At 45.1% G+C, this 22,913-nt stretch overlaps 1 long non-coding RNA gene across 3 annotated transcripts; it reads right to left on the bottom strand.

The window, feature by feature from the left end:
- Window positions 1-4,953: 4,953 nt before the first annotated feature.
- On the bottom strand, window positions 4,954-22,496 carry LOC119975746. 3 transcript variants are annotated; one of them, XR_005462787.1, is made up of 3 exons: window positions 22,276-22,493; window positions 17,071-17,260; window positions 4,954-4,992 (listed from the first exon to the last, which is right to left on the bottom strand). It is a non-coding gene; the product is annotated as an uncharacterized LOC119975746 (long non-coding RNA). The 3 variants fall into 3 exon arrangements; XR_005462786.1 differs by lacking the exon at window positions 4,954-4,992 and adding an exon at window positions 16,651-16,965; XR_005462785.1 differs by lacking the exon at window positions 4,954-4,992 and having other exon boundaries at window positions 17,012-17,260; window positions 22,276-22,496.
- Window positions 22,497-22,913: the final 417 nt, after the last annotated feature.

Here is a 22,913-nt window from a genome sequence, read left to right as displayed (position 1 = left end):
CAATCCTACCGTGAATTTCAAACAGGACCCTCCACTCTACCTGATCAAAAGCCTTCTCTGCATCCATGGATACAATAACCTCAGATACTCGCCCCCCCCGACAGAGTCATAATTACATTCAGCAACCTCCTAATGTTACTGGAGAACTGCCTACCCTTCACAAAGCCTGTTTGATTCTCAGAGGCCACCTCTGACACACACCCCTCCAACTTACATGCCAGCGTCTTCACCATTACTTACACATCTGTGTTCAACACTCCAGTGGATCCTTCCCCTTTATTGGGATCAACGAGATACCCTTTATTGGGATCCACGAGATCAACGCCTGTGATAATGTTACTAGCAACTCTCCCTTATCCACCACCCCACTGAACATCTCCAACAAGGGGCAGCACGGTGGTGCAGTGGTTACCACTGCTGCCTCACGGCGCCGAGGACCCAGGTTCGATCTTGGCTCCAGGTCATTGTCCGTGTGGAGTTTGCACATTCTACCCGTATCTGCGTGGGTCTCACCCCCACAACCCATGATGTGCAGAGTAGGTGGATTGGCCACGCTAAATTGCCCCTAATTGGAAAGAAAAATAATTGGGTTCTCTAAATTTATAAAGAAAAAAAGAGGACATCCCCAACAAGTGGGGGGCCAACTCTGTCACAGACTGCTTCTAAAACTCTGCCAGAAAGCCATCCAGCCTCAGGGCCTTCCCTGACTGCATCTAACTGATACAATTCATCACGTCCCTCAGCCCCAATGCTCTTCCAGTGCCTGCCTCTTCCCCACCTCAAGCTCTGGGAACTCCAACCAATCCAGACACATTCCCATGTCCCCCATCTCTCCAACCAGCTCCACCTTATACAACGTCTCGCAGAATGCTTTGAACACCTCATTTATCTTCTCCGGCTCTGACACCAGTTTCCTCTTCTCCATCCTTACCTACAAAATATCCCCAGACGCTGCCTGACACCACAACTGGTGGGCCACCATACGATTTGCCTTCTCTCCATACTCATACTGCACCCACTCACCTTCTGCAGCTGCCCCACTGCCTTACCCGTCATCAACCTATCAAACTGCCCCGGCAACTTCTTCCTTTCCACCAACAACTCCTTTGTGGGCGCCGCCGAGTATCTTTTCTCCACCTCAACTCTCTCGTCTAACAGCCGCTAGTGCTCCTCCTCCCATCCCTTATGAACCTTAAATGAAATAATCTCCTCTTGGACCACCGCCTTCAGCGCCTCCCAAAATATGCCCACCGACACCTCACCATTCTGATTAAGTTCCATATAGTTCTTAATCACCACTCTCAGCCTCTCACAAAGCACCTTATCTGTCAGAAGTCCCAATTCCAACCTCCATCCCAGCCTTTGCAGCTGTCCCAAACTAAGCTTCACCTCCAGCCAGTACAGCGCATGATCCGAGATCACAATTCCCGCATATTCCACCTCTATCATCCCCATCAGCACCGCCTGACTAACCACGAAAATAATCAATCCGAGAGTAGGCCCTATATACATGCGAGAAGAAGGAATGCCCCCTTCCTTAAGCCAGGCAGTTTGACAATGATTGGTCAAGACATTGTCCTGAGGAGGAATGAACCAGTGAATAGCTGTCAGCTGTTTTGTTTAGCTGAAACAAGCTGTTGTTGAAAACTCACCACTATTCTTAGAATTCCCCCATACCAAAAAGGGCCGACATTCTAAATGGTGAACAGGGATTCTCACTCCCTGACTCTGATGCAGGCTTCGGTGGGTGCTATTCAGGTCAAACTATATTTTCAAGTTATCCCCCGGTATAACCCATACCTTCACCAAAGATTTAATCTACTTACCACTTAGTAGCGTCGATCCTGGGTCCCACATTGCTAAGTAAGTAAAGTAGATTTAGGAATAACCACTGTTTCAGGTTAAATTAAGTTATTTTATTAATATATTTTTTCTTTTAAAAGCTGCAATCACTTTCTTTACAGAAAGTTAAAAAGATCTTACTTCTGGATCCTTCTGGTTGGTTGAAGGGACCTTCAGGCCCACCTTGACAATCGATCTTCTTTAAAGTCTGGTCTTCTTTTGATGTATTCGCTGGTTCGCTCAGTTGCCGTGTCTTGGCGATCCCATGTACTGAGCTATGAGAGCTGGCTATCTCTGAGCTGACTCTGCCTCCTGTTAAACTCTAGTCTTCCTTCGATGTATTAGCTGTTTTAGCTCGGCTGCTATGTCTTATCTTTCCCATGACCGAGCTAACTCTGCTTGCTTCTCTTGTTCCTTCTCTCCTTCTCTCTGAGTTCTGGTTCTGGTTCTGCTGGTTCCTGCTCTGGTCTCTGGGTTTATATTCTCTGTCTACCAGTTATTAAGTTTTTATGACCTTATTGTCAAGTAACTATCATTTCACTTTGATTGTAAAAAGTATCTTTGATCTAAACATTCTAATACAACTAAGTATTCAGTTTGGGCATGGCCTCAGCCCTCAGATCTGATTACATTATCCTTTGTGATGTTCAAAGTTCCTTTGTGATATTCAAAAATGCTTTGGTTTCAATAGAGATGTGAATTTTGGTTTGGCTCCTGTCATTTCTATAGTTTTATTTTCCAATTGTGTCCCCAGCTCATAATTTTGACTTTGATTTTGTCGTTAAATTATGTTTCTCTTAGACAGGTTGTCTCCAATTTTCTTTAATTTACCTGATATCGGGAGAACTTCACACTTAGAATTGTCAGCAAATTCAACTGAACCTCATTCTTTCCTTTCCAGCTATTTACTAAGATAGTTAATTTCAATGAAGATGTCAAACATTGCTTTTAGCTGTATGCTAAAAATGCACTTGGCTATAACTTGAAAGACCTGCCTGCTTTAAACATTTGTCACCTAATTCAACTGAAACCTTCATCCATGCTTTTCCAGATGCTTGCTAAGATAGTTACTTGAAGGTGTGAGCCATTGTTTTTAGCTTCATACAAAAATCCTGTGTGTTTGCTTGGGAGAAGGAATCTGCATTTTATAATCCTGCTTTTTGCAGCTGCTGTTAACCCTTTGTGTGATCTTTCCCTGTACCCTTTCATGTTTCTCTCAGACCAGATATTGCCAGACTTCCATGTTTCAAATGACACATCTTTCCATATTTTCAATAACAAAGCACAATGTGTCTACATGTTCTTTCTATCTGCAAAGAACAGGACTCTGTGTATTACTATATGCAGCTTCCAGTACATGCAAATAATAATAATCGCTTATTGTCACAAGTAGGCTTCAATGATGTTACTGTGAAAAGTCCCAAGTCGCCGCATTCCGGTGCCTGTTCGGGGAGGCTGCTACGGGAATATATCACATTGTGAATGCAACTGATAATCTGAAATTGGTTGTCTGTGTAATTCTTAGTATACTGAGGCCTATGTCGCAAATTTAACCAATCACAACTAGTTTTGGACATCGTGTTTTGAGTGTTGCAAGCGCAGGCTAGTTGGATGGAGTCTACACCTTGCCCATTGTGAAGAGGAAAAGGGACATTCTGCTTGTTATAATCCGCCATTCATGACCTACCATCGTACTGTCATTGAAATCCATCGACAACATTAATCATTTGTGTGATCATAGAATCATAGAATTTACAGTGCAGAAGGAGGCCATTCAGCCCATCGAGTCTGCACCAGCTCTTGGAAAGAGCACCCTATCTAAGGTCAACAACTCCACCCTATCCCAGTAACCCCACCCAACACTAAGGGCAATTTTGGACACTAAGGGCAATTTATCATGGCCAATCCACCTAACCTGCACATCTTTGGACTGTGGGAGGAAACCGGAGCACCCGGAGGAAACCCACGCACACACGGGGAGGATGTGCAGACTCCGCACAGACAGTGACCCAAGCCGGAATCGAACCTGGGACCCTGGAGCTGTGAAGCGATTGTGCTATCCACAATGCTACCGTGCTGCCCGTGATGGAAAGAACATGTGTTTGTCGTGATGGCAGCATCCTGTTAGTGGCGAATACTTCTTGTGTTGCTGCTGGTATATGAATTTGATATTTACAATATTATCTACATAATCCTCAGTGTGCTGAGAATTACAAATTAAAGATTGTTAGTCAGGCTAAGAGGTGGCACATTTGCATGTCTAGGAGCTACATATCATAATACATAGGGCCAGTTCTTTGGAGACAGAAAGAACATAGACTCATAGATGTTTACAGCCTGGAAACAGGCCCTTTGACCCAGCTTGTCCATGCCACCCAGTTTCTATCACTAAGCTAGTCCCACTTGCCCGCATTTGGCCCATATCCCTCTATACCCACCCTGCCCATGTAACTGTCTACATGTGCTTTAAAGGAAAAAATTGTACCCGCCTCTACCACTGCCTCTGGCAGCTCGTTCCAGATGTTCACCGCCCTCTGTGTGAAGAAATTTCCCCTCTGGTCTCTTTTGTATCTCTGCCCTCTCACCTTAAACCTATGCCCTTAAACCTATGCCCTCTAGTTCTAGACTCCTCTACCTTTGGGAAAAGATGTTAACTATCTACCTTATCTATGCCCCTCATTATTTTATAGTGTTGGTCGTTCTGGGTGAGTGTGCTTAACACTCAATTTGGCTCTGTTTCTTTACTTAGCTCTGGAGTCGCCAGGTATCATTAAGATACCGCCACAAGTTCAAGGTGAAGTTCAAAGCAATAAAACCATACACCAATTAGTAAGTTCAAACAACTGAGTTTATTATAATACAATTATAATAACTACCCATGCACACGCTAAAAGGATTAAGCTATTCCTACCGCTAAATAAACTAATACTTATCTCGAAGGAACTGCCGGGTCAGGGAACAAGGCCTCTTGCTCTGCTCTGGTCTGCAGACTTCAGGTTGGTATAAGTTAAAAGGGGTCAGGAGTGTCTATCTCTGGTAGCGATCGTTGTGAGACACTTACTTGCTGGCGGCTACTGTCCGAACCTCTCTCTCTCTCCTTCAGGGTCTTCTTGGCAAAAGCTGGTCGAGGTGCTGGTCCACGAAGGAGTGCTGGTCAAAGAGAGCGGAGGGCTGGATGAGAAGACTGACCCATGTGTGGGACCTGTCTTTTATAGGTCTCAGGGATCCGCGCCCTTTTGGGAGGACTACCTTACCAGCTTGGAATCGATTGGGTCTCTTTGAATCCCCCCAATACTGAGGCTGTTCCTTAGCTACTGGGCGGGCTCTCAGGCTCTTTGTTTTCGAACCCTGTTGGTGCCTGAGTGTCTGGTATCCTTTACAATGTTGCAGTTGCTTCCCCATTTGTGTTCCATTAACATGCTAATTATCCCGGTGATTGCCTCATTAGTATGCGGAATGTTCGTTTCGGTGCTGTCTGCTCTCTGAGCAGACAGAATCCACACCTGCTAGGTGCAGCCTGCTGGGGCTGCAAACATTGTCCATTTTATCCTATATGCTTTGCGTTCCTCCATTTTGTATTCAGGGAAATGGCCAACTTCAGTGGCTACAATAGACCTCTATAAGATTATCCCGAAGCCCCCTCCGCTCCAAGGAAAAAAGTCCCAGCCTATCCAGCCTCTCCTCATAGCTCAGACCATCAAGTCCTGGTAGCATCCTCGTAAATCTCTTCTGCACTCTTTCTAGTTTAACAATATCCTTCTTATAATAGGGTGACCAGAACTGAACACAGTATTCCATGTGTGGTCTTACTAATGTCTTGTACAACTTCAACAACGGCCCAGCTCCTGTATTCAATATTCTGACCAATAAAACCTAGCATGTGAATGCCTTCTTCACCACCCTGTCCACCAGCGACTCCACCTTCCAGGGTCTATGAACCTGTATTCCCAGATCTCTTTGTTCTGTAACTCTCCCCAACTCCCTACTATTAACTGAGTAGATCCTGCCCTGATTTGATCAACCAAAATGCATCACTTCACATTTATCCCAATTAAACTCCATCTGCCATTCATCAGCCCACTGGCCCAATTGGTCAAGATCCTGTTGCAATCTTATCTAACCTTCTTCACTATCCACTATGCCACCAATCTTGGTGTCATCTGCAAACTTACTAACCATGCCTTCATTTAGGATCTGCACATAGATGATCTTGTTTATCCTTAAGAGGCCCTACCCTCTCCCTCGTAACCCTTTTACCCATTATGTATCTGTGAGGCAGCAGCGCTAACCACTGCGCCAAGGTACCACCCCATCACCCTGTAATCTAAGACTTTCCTCCTCGCCATTTACCACATCATCAATTTTTGTGTCATCTTCAAACTTTCTGATCATACCCCCCAAATTCATGTCTAGATTGTTCATTTATACTACATACAGGAAGGGACCAGCATCGATCCCTGTGGAACACAGGTGGACACAGGCTTCCAGTGACCTAAACAACCTTTGACCATCACCCTCTACCTCATTCCATTAAACCTATCTATAAATCCAATTTACCAAATTGCTCTGGATCCCATTGGCTCTTATCTTCTTGATCAGGCTCTCATGTGAGAACTTGCCAAAAGCCTCACTGAAATCCATGTGGATTACATCAACTGCACTGCCCTCATCTACACACTGAGACATCTCCGCAAAATGTACAATCAAATTTGTTAGACATGATCTCCCCTGACAAAGTCGAGCTGACTATCCTTGATTAATCCTTGCCTCGCCAAGTGCAGATTAATTCTGTCCCTCAGAGTATTTTCCAATCATTTCCAGAACACTGATGTTAGTGGCCTGCAATTCCCTGGTTTATCCCTATTTTGCTGCTGGAATAATGGAACCACATTAGCTAATACCAGTACCACAGAACCATTATCACTAATTTGGGCCAGACAATGTTGGGAAGAACATCAGTCAACGTGAACACAGCAAAGAAACACATGACCGGAGCACCTGTTATTAAGGGTGAAGATGACAATTTGGGCATCCTGAGATATTAGATATTATACTGCAACCATTTTAAAACCTACAGTTCCACCATTTTACTGAGGAAGCTGAATTCTTCAATTCAGACTGTCAGATATTACAAAGAGGCGGGATCCTCTGTCCCGAAGCACCCATTTACTGGTGTGACGCCCCCTCCGGCAGCGGGATTCTCCATCCCAGCAGCCAGCCAATGAGGTTTCCCATTGTGGGCAACCCCCACGCTGTTGGGAAATCCACGGGTGTGAGTGCGCTGCCGGCAAAACTGAGGTTCCGCCAATGGAGAATCCAGCCCACAATGTATCATTGAGAAGCCAGTTTCAGGCAGAGAAACTGCCTGTTACAATTCAAGCTCTATTCTGCGATGTGTAACAAGGAACCATTGTGATGGCCCAGTATGTCTGCTGATAGCAATGGGGAGAAAACTTGAATGATGGCAACACCCCAGATAATGGATCACTGATATTTTCTAATTTCGAGAAACATACGTGCCTTTGTAATGATTGGATAGTTTAATTAAGCATGCGGACCTTTAATATGATTGGTTCATTATTTTATATACTATGCATGATGTAACCTTTTTTAAAAAATGTTTTTTATTGAGTTTTCATATTTTATATCCACCAAATTACAAATTATTAGAAAAAAAAAGAAAAAAACACGCAAAAATTAACATGTATATTTACAGGTAAGCATCTTCATAATAACAACTGTGTCCGCCCCCTTTAGCCGGCATACATATTTTACATTCCCCAATATGGCCGAGGCACATGTTTATAGGCATTTATTTACAGTTTGGTTTTGGGCCTTAGCTTGCCATCAAACCCCCATAACGAACCCGTAGCACCCCCCCCCCCCCCCCCCCCCGGCTACCTTCCCCCGATTCCCGTCCATTTTCCCCTGATTCTTGGCCACCCGACTATTCTTCCTCTTGTTCGTTGGCCACAAACAGGTCCCGGAACAATTGCATGAATGGCTCCCACGTTCTGTGGAAGCCGTCGTCTGACCCACGGATGGCGAACTTGATTTTCTCCATTTGGAGAGAATCCGAGAGATCGGACAGCCAGTCTGCTGCTCTGGGTGGTGCTGCTGACCGCCAGCCAAACAGGATTCTACGGCGGGCGATCAGGGAGGCAAAGGCAAGGGCGTCCGCCCTCCTCCCCAGGAATAGATCTGGCTAGTCTGAAACCCCGAAATCCGCCACTATTGGGCATGGCTCCACCCTCACCCCCACCACTTTGGATATAGCCTCGAAGAAGGCTGTCCAGTACTCCACAAGTCTGGGGCAAGGCCAGAACATGTGGGCGTGGTTGGCCGGGTCTCTTTGGCACCGTTCACATCTGTCCTCCACCTCCGGGAAGAACCTACTCATACGGTTTCTTGTTAAGTGGGCTCTATGTACCACTTTTAGTTGCGTCAGGCTGAGCCTTGCGCACGTGGAGGTGGAGTTGACCCTATGCAGTGCTTCGCTCCAGAGTCCCCACCCTATCTCAATCCCCAGGTCATCCTCCCATTTCATTCTTGTTGCGTCCAGTACGGTGTCGTCCCTTTCTACCAGTCGGTCATACATGTCGCTACAGTTCCCTTTCTCTAGGATACTTGCGTCCAGTAGGTCTTCCAGTAGTGTCTGTCGTGGCGGTTGTGGGTACGTCCTTGTCTCCTTTCGTAAGACGTTTTTGAGCTGCAGGTACCGTAGCTCGTTCCCCCCTGGCTAGCCGAAATTTCTCTGTCAGTTCGGCATGATGTAACCTTAATCGACAGTCATAATTGGACATAGATAACTCTTAACAAATGATTGGTATATGCTAATTTCGCAATCATATATTGAGGTATAACTATCTGTATTATCATTAAATCGGGACTTTTGGTGTCCAAATGGGAATATCGAAAGTCCTCGCAATAGCTTGAGAAATAAAAGCTAGTTTTGTAACTCTAAAAGTCTTCGTCTGGTCTCTGAAGAGAGTGAGGGTGAAGTACACTACAGTCAAATAGCTGGTCATTTTTCCCTCTTCAATTTGGTGCCGTGACTCGGATTGACTTGGGCTGGTGGTGGAGACATGACTCCGCTCTGGTCAGTATTATCTTTTCCTGATTATAGTCGTGACCGGGAACTGCCCCTGACCAACAGCCTTTCAAAAAAGGGTGAATCTGGACTGAGAGTAGACCAGAGGAAGGGAGTGGAGGGGACGCCCCTGAAGTTGAAGTGGCCGCAGGGCGGGGGGGGGGGGGGGGGGGGGGGGTGAGAGGGGTCGATATCTCTTCACTTCACACGAAAATATCGAAAGGTCATTGACAAAATGCAGAAACAGGGATGGGTTCCCACTGACCTCGGAGCAAATCACAGCCACTGGGAAGGTTGGGAGACTGGGCCAAACCCCTCTCCCTATAATACTTGTGAACAGTCAGGGGCTCCCGGAAAATTGATCCCGACGGCAACTTATCACCGGGTGACCACGCCAGGCAGAGGCAAAGCCGGGAGGGCAAAGAACAGATACTGCTGTTCTCCCTTTCACCACTAAGGGGCGCCAGATGCTGCTCGCCGCTTTACCCTCTGAATAAAAGGGATAACAATCTAGACTTCTGGAACAAACTAGAGGAGCTCAGACTGCAGTGTCGTGCAGAGGGGGGGGGGGGGGGGGGGGCGGTGCATTGGCCCCGGGCATCCAATAAGAGAAGGAAATAATTTTTTTAAAATTTTTTACAAATTTAGATTACCCAATTATTTTTTTCAATTAAGGGGCAATTTAGAATGGCCAATCCACCTACTCTGCACATTTTTTGGGTTGTGGGGGCGAAACCCACGCAGACACGGGGAGAATATGCAAACTCCACACGGACAGTGACCCAGAGCCGGGATCGAACCTGGGACCTCAGTTCCGTGAGGCGGTTGTGCTAACCACTAGGCCACCGTGCTGCCCCAGAGAAGGAAATAAGATAGTAATTTTAAATTTCAGCGGTGATAAATCAATTTCTGGAGGCTCACCACACTGCAGAGGCAGTTGTTAGCCCTTTATTCCTTTAACATGGTGTACCCTTTCTGTCTAGAGAAAATGGTGCTTCTCCCCATTCCCCCACACGCATGCGCATGATGTACGTGGTGCAACCATCAAAAGCAACAAGCAGACGTAGCTGTTCGTTCCTGCGTTTCCTCGAGTCATAACTCGTCTTTTCTTCAGCTTTTTGTGCATCTAGATTAGTTCTTTTACCCACTCAGGTCAGTGAATAGCTCTAGAACGGGTGCAACTACATTTTTAATAGGTTTTTTGGTGATATTTAATGAAATATTACCGTGGGATGTAGTAAGAGTGAAGCCTGGATGATCAGAGGACTGCTATGGCATTTAATCTCGGAATAGGAGACATTTATTCCTTAAAATGCTAATATTCGAATACAGATACCACTAATTTGCAAGTCGATGATATAAATTGCACAAAATTATCAGTGGAGAATCAGTGTGAAATAATTTGATACGAAGGAACAAAGAAATGAAATATGGTTTATCCGTCTGCAACTGACCGATTGTTTACCATTTTCTTCCCATTTTCTCATGCGTCTTACGGTTTTTGAGATAGAAAATGAAATGTTACGAGTATTTCGTGTACAACCGAGTGGAGCACAGAACAGGAAAAAAAAAGAGGGCCAGAGTCGAAGAAGAGTCCCATCAAAGAGGAGCATTAGATGCATGGATAAAAAGAAGTAAAGAAGAAGTAGGAGAACCTGGAGAAGTAAAAGATGATGTGGGTGCAGAGAAGGATTTTTCTGATACGGATTCAGCTCGGTCAGAACATAATACTCTCTCTCCTCAGTCTCGTTGTCAGGATGATGATCTATGTGAAGAAAATAAAGAAGATTTTAGCATATTTTTGCAAAGAAGCGATTTTGGCTGTTTGAAGAAACCGATTCCAGATCATTTGAAGATGACAATATTACAACATGGCCCTGAAAGATATCAGAATAAAAGTGGTCCATTTGCTGAGAAGGATTGAGATCATTTTCCAAACAGTGGTTTGATAAAGTTTCCACAAACTGAGAAATTGTGGAGAGAAAATGGTTGTTATACTCTCCATATCGGAAAGCATGCTACTGTTTTGTTTGCTTTTTGTTTTCAAAGGAGCATTTGTCGTCTGTGTCAAACTTTGGAAAGGAAGACAGTTTCTCCACTTGGAGAAAATTAAATCCAACAATACCTGACCATGAGAAAAGCCCTTCTCATAGAGCTCACATGAGGGAATACCTGAACCTCGTAATTCGACTCCATCATTCAACTACGATAGATGCTGAACTTCAACAGCAAATGTCTGCTGAAAAGAAAAGATGGAAAGCTATAACTGAACGGATTGTCGAGGTTATATCCTTTCTGGCAAAACAGAATCTAGCCTATCGTGGACATCGAGGAGAAGGAATATCTGGGTTATCAGAGCCGGGGAGACAGCCAGTGAAAATACAGGAAACTTTCTAGCAACAATCAGACTTTTGGCCAAATATGATGACATCTTAGCAAAACACTTGCAGAGAGGGAAAGAGAAACCAAAAAGTGTCACCTACTTGTCCAACAGAATTCAAAACGAAATAATCAATCTTCTTGGTGAAACTGTCAAGAAAAATATAATTTCCGAAATTAAGGACGCAAAATATTTTAGCATAATGCTGGATTCAACTCCAGATATTGCCCATGAAGATCAGGTTTGTGAAATTCTGCGTTACGTTCATATTGATGAAAACAGAAAAGTAGAAATAAAGGAGACATTTCTGGGATTTTTTCAAGTCGACAAGAAAGATGCAGTCAGCCTGGTAAATAAAATTCAGGAAAAATTGGAAGACGACAAAATTTCCATGAATGACTGTCGTGGTCAAGCATATGATAACGCAGCAGTTATGGCTGGAGTGAGAGGGGGTGTTCAACAAAAAATTCTTGAAGTTAACCCAAAAGCTGTGTTTGTGAACTGCGAGAACCACAGCCTCAATTTGGCCTGTGTCCATGAAAGTGAGGTGCAACCTGTTGTTACATTTTTTGGCATTCTAGAAAAACTCTTTACTTTTATTTCTTCATCTACTTCTTGTTGGGAAGTGTTAAAATCATTTGTCACTCGGACTGTGAAAAGACAGTGTGACACAAGATGGAGTTCCAGCCATGATGCTGTGCAAGTAATCCACGAAGAGTGTGACAACGTTATTGCAAGCCTTCAACACCTGCTGGAAGGAGAATTTTCAAAGGAAACTAAATCTGATGTAGGATTGCTACTGAACTCTATTCAACAGTTCCTGTTTATAGCTTTATTAAATTTTTGGTACTCAGTTTTATCATCAGTGGAGAAAGTCTCAAAACGTTTGCAGGATCCGAAAATGGGGTTCCATGAAGCTTTTTGTGATCTGAGAGGACTTATTCATATCTTGAATTTGAAGAATGACGAAATTATCCACAATGCAATAGATTTAGCCAATGAATATTGTGAAAATTGGGGAATACCAATTGCACGAACAAGGAGAAGAAGAAGAATGCCTGGAGAGTCAGCAAGAGATAGTGGACTGACGGCACAAGAAGAAACGAATAGAGTAATGGTAGAGATTGTGAACAGATTAAAAACTGAAATTGAAGACCGCAGTGTCCGTCTTCAAAGACTCAGATGAACAAGAAAGAGAGAAATTAAAAAAGGAATGTTCAGACTTTGCAAATTATTATGACAATGATGTGGTTGCAATTCAGTTATATGACAAAATTATTGATTTTGTGATACTCCTTCGAGCTGGAGGGAATAGAGTTCCCCCGATCCTAAAGATGCTCTGGAGTCTTTACTGCAGCATGGGAGGGATGTCTTTCCGACGCTGTGTGTTTCATACAGATTACTGCTTACAATCGCATTTTCAGTTGCAAGCTGTGAAAGGTCATTTTCAAAACTGAAATTAATAAAAACATATCTGAGGTCTTCTATGTCACAGGAGCGACTGACCAACCTGGCTTTAATAAGCATTGAAAAAGAATTTCTCACAGCTGATGTAAAAAGTGAAGTAGTTCAGGTGTTTTGTGACAGGAGGTATCATTTGGGGAAAAGAACTTAATAAATTTGATTGATTTATATTAAAATCGAATAAAGCGTTTATTTCATGTTTCATCTGTGTTTATATATTCAAAATGTTTTCCTTTCTCATAATATTTCTCAGTATATTAGGCCTTATACTTGAGTCTTTGGGGCATACAATCAAGATTTGCCCCGGTCATCACCAGACCTCTGCACGCCACTGGCTCAGAGAAGCCACTTCTTAACACCACGGGATGTGCATTCATCAGTAAAGGTCAAAATTGATCAGGCTACTTGGGAGAAACTGGATGGAAGAATTAAGAAAGGGATTAACTTGACAGAGGATTCGGGTGACGGGGTCAGGGTTAAAGAGCTCAAGGAGGCTGTTCACTGGTTATTGGTCCTGGGGATTAAACAAAAGAAAGGCGAGTCACCCTCAGAGTTTGCAGAATGAAAATGGGGGGATTTCCCGGAGTCATGGGGAGAGAGGGAATCAGAGCGGGATGATCAAATCTCCCTCAGTCTGATTAAGGAGGGGCTCAGTGATGACCACCAGGAGATTTTAAACACTGACTTGGTCACTTTGGAAACCTATAATGGATGCCTGATGTGGGCAGAGAATTTAGAGCAGGAACAAGGGAACAATAACAGCAGCGAGAGGGGATCCCCTGTAGAAATAGCTGCAGTGGCGCCCCTGGCGGTTGCCACCTGCCACCGCTGCGGTAAGAAGGGACATCGAGCAAGGGGTGGCCATAAATGAACTGGAGGTAATAAAGTGAAGCTGCAGGAAGTTTGTGGGAATTGGGAGAGACAGGGTGAGGACAAGGCTGAATGTTGGGGTAAAAGAGGAGGAATGCAAGGGGCAGATCCCAAACAGCAGGAAGGTCAGAGAGGATCCGACCCCGTCTCCCGCCATCAGCTGCCCAGGAGATTAGACTGAATAGGAAAAGAATAGGTGGCCTGGGCCCCCGGTGCTGGGGGCAGAAAGGAGCCCGGGATGGTTATTGAGGCGGTGTTAGGGAGCCGGCATTGCAGAATGTTATTAGACACAGGGGGCACCCATTTCACTGACAAACAGCAATTTCCCAACAAACCAGATTGATTCAAAGAGCAGGAGGGGAAATAGAAGCGAAAAGAAGTGAATGGGGAACACTTCAAATTGGGGATGTGGAGGTTCCCGCTCGATTCCACTGCGGATATTTAAAGGTACAACCCAGGAAGATACCTGGCCCTTTACATCAGGCTGAGCGACAATATCCCATAGCTGCAGAATCCCTCAGGGTTGCCGGGATATAATAGAGGATTTAGAGGAACAGGGAATAGTTTAGAAACAGCCTCCTGCACCAACTCACCTATTTGGCCAGTGAAAAATGCTGATGGGTCGTACAGACTGACCATTGACTAAACCAGGTATGATTCCGGCTTGGGTCACTGTCTGTGCGGAGTCTGCACATCCTCCCCGTGTGTGTGTGTGGGTTTCCTCCGGGTGCTCCGGTTTCCTCCCACAGTCAAAGATGTGCAGGTTAGGTGGATTGGCCATGGTAAATTGCCCTTAGTGTCGGGTGGGGTTACTGGGTTATGGGGATAGGGTGGAGGTGCTAACCTTGGGTCGGGTGCTCTTTCCAGGAGCCGGTGCAGACTCAATGGGCCGAATGGCCTCCTTCTGCACTGTAAATTCTATGATCTATGATCTATAAACTGCTTTGAATGTAGTCAACCCCGCATTCAGCCAATTGGAACAAGCCCATCTTCCAGATTGAATTCCCTTCATCCACGACACAGGATTTCACCGGGTTGGATATTTCCAACGGACTCTGGGCAACACCTCTTGACCTGGATTCCCAATCTAAATTCACCTTTACAACAGGGGAAAGACAATTTACCTGGAGCCGAGTCCCACAGGAGTTTCAGACCAGTCCGGGGAGATTCCACCCAAATATGGCCAAAGCCATTGAGGAAATAGATTTTACAGGGACAGGGGGAGTTTTACTGCAATACGTGGATGACCTCCTTTACACCTCCGATGACCATAGGAGCCACACCCTGGAGTTAATACAATTACTGCGAGTCATCGAGGAAACAGGACTAAACATTAACCCTACAAAGGCTCAAGTGGGACGAGTAACAGTCACCTCCCCGGGTCCGCTCATTTCTCAGGGATCCAAGACATTGCCCCCTGAACGGAAACAGGCTATTCGGCCCTTCCAATTCCCCGGACTGTCCGAGGGGTCCGGCAGATACTGGGACTGTTTAACTATTGCCCGAACTTTATAGACAACTGTGCGGGAATCGTCAGCACCATTCCCAATCTGGGAAAAGGGGGACCGAGCTTTAAGTGAGGAATGACAAAGGGCAGAATGGACAGAGGGGTGTGAGGGGACATTTACCCTATTAAACAGCGAATGGCAACAGCTCCAGCGTCAGTGCTGCCAGATTTGAGTGGCCCATTCCATTGATACTATCCCAACAACAGGAATGACTACACTGCTGTAGTGAGGCAGCTACACGGACACTGGGAGCGAGCTGCAGCTTATTACTCTAACCCGCCATCAGCAGTCGCTGTGGGGCTGAGGCCCCCCTTTGTCTCCTGGCAACCAATATTTTTAGACCCAGTCTACCACTGAGTGTGGGTGTCAATCAGTGTGTGTAATGTTTGAATGGAGCTGGAGAATCAGTGGGGCTCAGGATGACAGAATGTGGGGAGAAACCTCAATCAGCTGAATTTGGGATTGTCACTTTCTAAAGCGCGGGGCTCCGAGGCCTTTCCCGCGCTCCCCTCCCCCACTTGCGCGCGCGCTTTTCACCACATGACGCAGTGCCGAGTAGAGCCCCTGATCCTCCAATCAGAGCCACGCTTCTTCCCGCGCTCTCTCTGTCTCGGGATCCTCGCGCTCTGTTCACTTCAGCTGAAAACAACTTTGAAAATGTGGATTTGATCCGATCCGAATCTCAGTGACGCAACAATCACAATATGATGTCACAATGGAAAGAGACCATTCGGCCCATCGTGTGTGTGAAACTTCAAAGACACTCCCCATTTCTCGGGCTGTTTTTAATGGGGAATTATTTCCTGCAGCACCCACATTCTGTCAGCAGGTGGCAGCGGTGCTCTTTGTAACAATGAAAGACTTTTCTTTATAGACAATAAGCAGTAACGAATAAAATGTCAATCCCCATATCAAAAACAATCCCATCCTCCCTCCAAACCTCAGCACACATTAGCAAACAACAAAAAGGAATCAGGAATCATCCATTGTCACCATTAACACATACACACCCCCCCCCCCCCCCCCCGTGATGTTCAAAACATAACCTTCTGAAGAGTTAAGATTTCCAGGCTGTCCTCCCACCACACCAGGACACAGGGTGGAGAGGTTGTGGTTCAGTGGCTGTGCCCTTTTCGCTGAGTGACAAGAGAGTGGGATCGATCCCACTCCACACACTTCAGCACATAACCGGAATTAGAGGGATCTCGCTGATCTCAAATCAGCTCAGCGACCCCAGGAGCGGTGAAAGAAACTTTGTTCTTTGCTTCCTTGCAGACGAAACCGAATCTCACATTTCCCTCCCCTCTAAAGATTTCCTCTGTGTGATAGGATGGATTTCCCTAAACCAAACCTGTGACACCGGAATCCTTCCTTTTGGTGAAAATGGATTAATCAACACATTGATGGAGAAATTCTAGCCTCACATCTCTCTCTCCTCTAGGTTTTACCAACACATTCCACACATGAGCCTTCTGATTTACTTCAATTAGTTATTAAATGTTTTCACCTTTCATGTTCCACACCTTTCAAATCCATTTCTTACTTGTACGGTGGTACAGTGGTTAGCATTGCTGCCTCACAGCACCAGGGACCTCGGCTCAAGTCCAGCCTTGGGCGATTATCTGTATGAAGTTTGCACGTTCTCCTTGCGTCAGTGGGAGTCTCCTCTGGGTGCACTGATTTCCTCCCACAGCCCAAAGCTGTGCAGATTAGGTGGGGTTACAGGGATGGGGTGGGGGAGTGGGTCTCTGAAAGGTGCTCTTTCAGACTGGCGATCGCTGAGAGCAAAATGTTTCTTTCCCCTTTTCTTTCTGAAATATTTTAAATTCTTATTTATATTCAAATCCAATAATCAGATAAAGAAAAGCCAACATTTCATTTATTTCTCATTTTAAGTCAATATGAATAATATTTACATTTTTGTCTGATATTCAGTAGATGTGGACACTTGAGCGGTTTCTGGGTTAAATAAGAGAACAGGAAAAGATCTCAGTCCCGGGTTTTAGAAGGTCTCTGACACGTCTCCATTCTCCATACTGGGTGCATCCTTTAAATGGTCCCAGAGACAGACTGCCTTCTGCTGGGATTGGCTGATGGTCTTCTTCACTAATTATGCAAATATGAAATATTTAATAACAGAAAATAAAACAAACACATCAATCTGTTACTTTATAATGTTGCTCAGTTATTTTTGGAGAACGTGTCGTCTAAAATAAACAAAAACACAAATGTTGACACACAGTAAACTGATGGCCATCCACAAATAGAGTAAAAAATCCTCGACTTTCCAGCGTGAAAGAAGACGAGAGTCAACAGTAAAATGTTCAGCAATTTGCTGATCTCAGCTGCCAAGAAGCTGAAGGGAAAGTTTTGGGTCTTGGACAGGAATGGATGTGAATTAATGGAAGGAAGCGATTGGAAAGCTAATTCGAAAAGGTGAGTGAATAATACAGGAATAATCTAGTAAAGGTTTAGTGAAGGGGACGGGCTGGTGCTCAATATTGAGGGTGAATCACTGGAGAACTGTGACAGGGATTTTTACCGACAGGCACAGGGTCAGCAAGAAACAGAAATAAGTGCCGGGGAAAACCAAACACAGAAAATAATAGAGGATGTACTGACACCAGGAAGAACACTTGTAAAGACAGCAAGAGAGGCACAACAATGTGAAACTACAGGAACAGGAGGAGGCCATTCAGCCCCTTGAGCCTGTCCCATAATTCCATTAAATCAAGAGACCCTATCATGGAGGTGATAGTTCTGAACCTAAAGAACGTGGTTAGGATAATGATGGAGTTGGGAAGGTGCAGGGAGATTCTGGCTGTGGGTAGTGATGAGTGTGGGAATGATGATGGAGTTAGTTACCTGAAGACAGGTCTGTGCACATTGAAGATAAATGACAAAAGGTACTGGAGGAGCCGGAAGGAGTAAATGACAAATTAAGAAAAGATGGAGATTATTCAGGAAATGAGAGCCAGACCTCACAGGAGTGAAATAAGGAAATATTTCAAGTTAAAGAGAGTGGGAGAAGTCTGAAAGACAGAACAGGTTTGAGGGTTAAATACCTCCCGCTGCTGTTCTTTCAGGAGACAGTTGTTTGTAGGAATATTTAGTGAATGATTCAGAAATAAAACTAATCTCAGAAGTTTATGATCGAAATTATAAAGAACAAGAATAACATTGGAGCCAAGTGGCAAATAATCAAAACAGTAAACACTGAACTAATAAATAACGATAATGATAAAAATGAAACCTTGTTCGCCAAGATACTGGAGTGACATCATTTTCCACAGACAGGGTGACCAGTGAAGATAGTCTGTCCTCTCCCACAGTCACCCACTGATGGATTTTATCAGCTATAACTTCAAGAAGCTCCGTTAACAGCTCACCACTGACGTGAACACGGTTAACAGGGTCCTGAGTGTTCTCCTTGTGTCGACATTGCTGTTGGCATCACAGCTGCACATCTAAATACTTTTTCAATGTTATGAGGGTCTCTGCCTCCACCACGTTTTCAGGCAGTGAGTTCCAGACTCGCACCACCCTCTGGGTGGAAAGGTTTTCCTCACATCCCCTTTGAACCTTCTGCCAATTACCTTAAAGCTCTGGCCCCTGGTCATTGATTCCTCAACCAAGGGAAAAAGGTGCTCCTGTCCACTCCACCCATCCCCTTCATTATTTTATACATCTCAATCACGTTCCCCCTCAGTTCCCTCTATTCCAAGGAAAACAACTGCAGTGTATCCGATCTCTCTTCACAGCTAAAACTCTCCAGCCCAGGCAACAGGCTGGTAAATCTCCTCTGCACCCTTTCCAGTGCGATCACATCCCTTCTGCAATGTGGATTCCAGAACTGCACACAATACTCCAACTGTGGCCTAATCAACGTTTTACACAGTTCCAGCATAGCCTCCCTGCCTATTAAACTCTAAACTTCACCTGATAAAGGCAAATATACCATATGCCTTCTTTTTTTTTTAAATTTAGAGTACCCAATTATTTTTTTCCAATTAAGGGGCAATTTAGCGTGGCCAATCCACCTACTCTGCACATTTTTGGGTTGTGGGGGTGAAACCCACGCAGACACAGGGAGAATGTGCAAACTCCACACGGACAGTGACCCAGAGCCGGGATCGAACCTGGGACCTCAGCGCCGCGAGGCAGCTGTGCTAACCACTAGGCCACCGTGCTGCCCAACCATATGCCTTCTTAACCACTGTATCCACCTGCCCTCCTACCTTAAGAAACTGGTGTAAATGCAGACCAAGGGCCCTCTGATCGTCAGTACTTCCCAGGGTCCTGCCATTTATCCTGTATTCCGTTGCCTTGTTTGTCCTGCCCAAGTGCATCACCTCACACTTATCCGGATTGAACTCCATTTGCCACTGATCAGCCCATCTGACCTGTCCATCAATATCCTCCTGTAATCTAAGTCTATCCTTCTCACTAATTACTGCCCCACTAATTTCCGGGGACACAGGTTTTACAGTGAGTGGGGAAAAGTTTAGATCAAATATCCGAGGCAAGTTTTTTTTTTTATACACAGAGGGTGGTTAGTACATGGAATGTGCTGCCTGGGGAGGTGATGGGAGCAGGTACGATAGTGGCATTTAAGGGACATCCAGACAAATATATGAAAGGGTGGGAATGGAAGGATACAGACGATTTTAGTTTAGGCAGGTACCATGGTCGGCACAGCCTTGGAGGGCCGAAGGGCCTGTTCCTGTGCTGTATTGTTCTTCGTTCTTACCTTCGTTATCAGTCTCCCATCTGAAACCTTATCAAAGTCTTCGCTGAAGTCCAAGTCGATTACGTCAGATGTATTGCTCTTTTTGAAAAATTCAATCAAGTTGGTCAGACATGGCCTCCCCTTAACAAAACCATGCTGACTTTCTTGATTAATTCCTACCCCTCCAAATACAGATTAATTCTGTCTCTCAGAATTACCCCCATAGGTTCGACTGGCTGGTCTATAGTTTCCTGGTTGATCCATTCCTCCCTTGGTGAATAATGGTATCACATTGACTATCCTCCAGTCCTCTGACACCTCTCCTGTTGTCAGAGCAGAATTGAAATTTATTTCCTCCCTTACCTCATTCAAAAGTCTGGGATACATTTAATCTGGCTCCGGATATTTGCCAATTTATAAATCTGCCAGACCACTCAGAATCAATGTTAACTTCTTTGATTTTAATCACAGTCGTTCTCCCGGGTTTCTGTACCCATAACGTCACTTTCACTTGCAAACACTGACACAAAGTTTTCATGTAGAACCCTCCCTGTGTCCTCCCGCTCCACACAAAAATGACCATTCTGGGCCTTAATTCTTTCCCGAGTTACCCTTTTACCCTGAAATGGACTTGTAAAGCAACTCAGGATTTTCCTTTATTTTACTTGCCACTATCCTTTCATATTCTCTCACCTATAAAGATCCTTTTTGCACATTCTGTACATCTCGAGGCTGCTGCTGTTCTGAGCACCCGCTGTCTGTCATAAGACAAGGCCGCTCCACATACTGATTAATTCTATATCCCTCGAGATCCAGGGTATACCCTTTTTCTTTGTTGGAACATGTTGGCCCTGCACTCTCTCTATTTCCTTCTTGAATGTGTCCCACTGTTCAGTCACAGATTAATCTAAACGTGTCGAGTCCAAGTCCACTCTGAACAAATCATTTCTGATCTTTATTAAAGTTGGCCTGCCCACAGTTTAGAACTTTGATTTCAAAATAATTTGTTAACTGCTCTTTCAAACATGTCCTGGCAGCTTCAATCACTTACTTACATGGACACCAAGGTCCCTCTGTTCCTAAACTTCCTTTACAGTTTCTCCCTTTAGTTTAGACTGTCTCTCTATATTCATTGGTTTCCTGCGGGTGCTCCAGTTTCCTCCCACAGTCCAAGGATGTGCCGGTCAGGTGGATTGGCTATGCTAAATTGCCCTTAGTATCCAAAAAAGGACAGGTGGGATAGGGTGGAGGTGTGGGGATAGCATGGAGGTATGGCCTTAGGTAGGGTGCTCTTTCCAAGGCCGGTGCAGACTCAATAGGCTGAATGGCCTCCTTCTGCACAGTAAATTCTACGATTCGATGATGATTCTTAACAAAATGATTTACTTCACACTTGAATTGAACTTAATTTGCCACTTGTCTGCCCAATCAAATATATCAATGCTCCTTTTGAAGTTCAAGACTATCCTCATCACAGTCAGCAATGATTCAAATCTTTGTGTAATCTCTAAATTATGAAATCAAGCCCTGGACACTAGTGTCTCGGTCATTAACAGATATCTCAGAAAGGCAAGGATCCCAATACAGACCCCTGGAGATCTCCACTAAAAACCTTCCTCCAAACTTTAAAAAGCCATTGATCACAACTCTCTGCTTTCCCTGTCTCTACGAATATTCGAGCTTTAATAGGAGTGAAGGGATTTCCCCTTCCACGCTATGGGACACACTGAAGCTAATCGTTAGAGAGTAAGGCACAGGGAGGCAGAGGTTGGCGGACACCATCTTAGAGGTGGACCGCCAATACTCAATCAAACAGACACCAGAATTACTGGCAAGGAGGAAGGGAGTTTGGGCTTCGATGCACAGAGGGCGGTGTGCTGGCTGCAACGTTCACGATGGGGGAGGGAGGGGTGCTCTTTATGAACACCACATTTTACCTTTTAAGTCCATTACAGGGCACTTGACAGCAAGACACAATCACTATTAGGAGTGGGGATCATGGCTAAATGTTCCCAATCTCAAACTAGGGATACTGAGGCTAACAAACAGCTCAGGAAAAATCTAATTTGGGTTTTCTGAGTTACAATCAGTCTGTTTCATGTCACAGACATTGAGCCTTTAGTGGAGGTGGAACAAGAAACAACAGAAAATAATTTGAATCCACTTTCAGTCTGATTCTGTCCATTGTATTTCTTCATTTCTTTTAAAGGAGAATTTAGCCTCAAACTCCATGAGTGTAAAAGACACTGAATTGTTCTGACACAATATTCTGTGCAGTTCAGGGCAGTGAAAACTCCTAAAGAATGTGTTCTTTATGATTCAGGTGTTGTGAGAAAGACATTCCCCCTTCCCCACCCCCACACAGCCTCAATGAAAAGGAAGCCCCTCTTACCTGGGCCTGTTACCGGGTGGACAATTCCTCCTTCTCCCATTGTCGGCTCCCAATCTGATCTCCCAGTAACCGCTCTTGCTGGGTGGGGCCTTCAGGCTGTGGTGAGGTCTGACTTTCACTGACCTCACACTGACCTCTGCTGCCAGCAACAGGGCGTCATCACTCTGAGTGACAGGAGCTCTGACCAATTCGTTTCCCCATCTGCCGGGAACCCGCCTTCCGCGCTCTGAGTACAGGTCGATTGGCCAATCGGCTTCAACGTTGCCAGAAAATCCGCCTCTCTCATTATGAGCGGCCAAATAACGAACATATCGACTTCCGGTACCACGCTCGGTTTCTCGGTCCATCCTTTTGAGTGGCACTTTAACCAATCCCCGTCCGCATTCCCCGGAAACCCGCCTCCCTTAGGCTGAGTGTCAGGACGAGCGACCATTCCCCTTGCAGAATCAGCAGAAACCCACCTAACTTGCTGAGTGACCGGAATTTTCGCCAATCAGCACACCTGGTCTCGAGAATCTCGCCTCCCTCACTCTGAGTGACAGGCCTTCTGCCCAATCCGCTTACATATTCAGCGGGAACCCGCCCCCTGACTCAGTGACAGAGGGAAACATGTTGAGTTTCTGCTTCTTGGATTTAAT

Source organism: Scyliorhinus canicula, chromosome 13, assembly GCF_902713615.1.
Source record: "Scyliorhinus canicula chromosome 13, sScyCan1.1, whole genome shotgun sequence".
In the NCBI taxonomy this organism is placed as follows: Eukaryota; Metazoa; Chordata; class Chondrichthyes; order Carcharhiniformes; family Scyliorhinidae; genus Scyliorhinus; species Scyliorhinus canicula.
The sequence above is the reverse complement of the archived record's forward strand: the minus strand, read 5'-3'. Positions and strand labels throughout refer to the sequence as shown.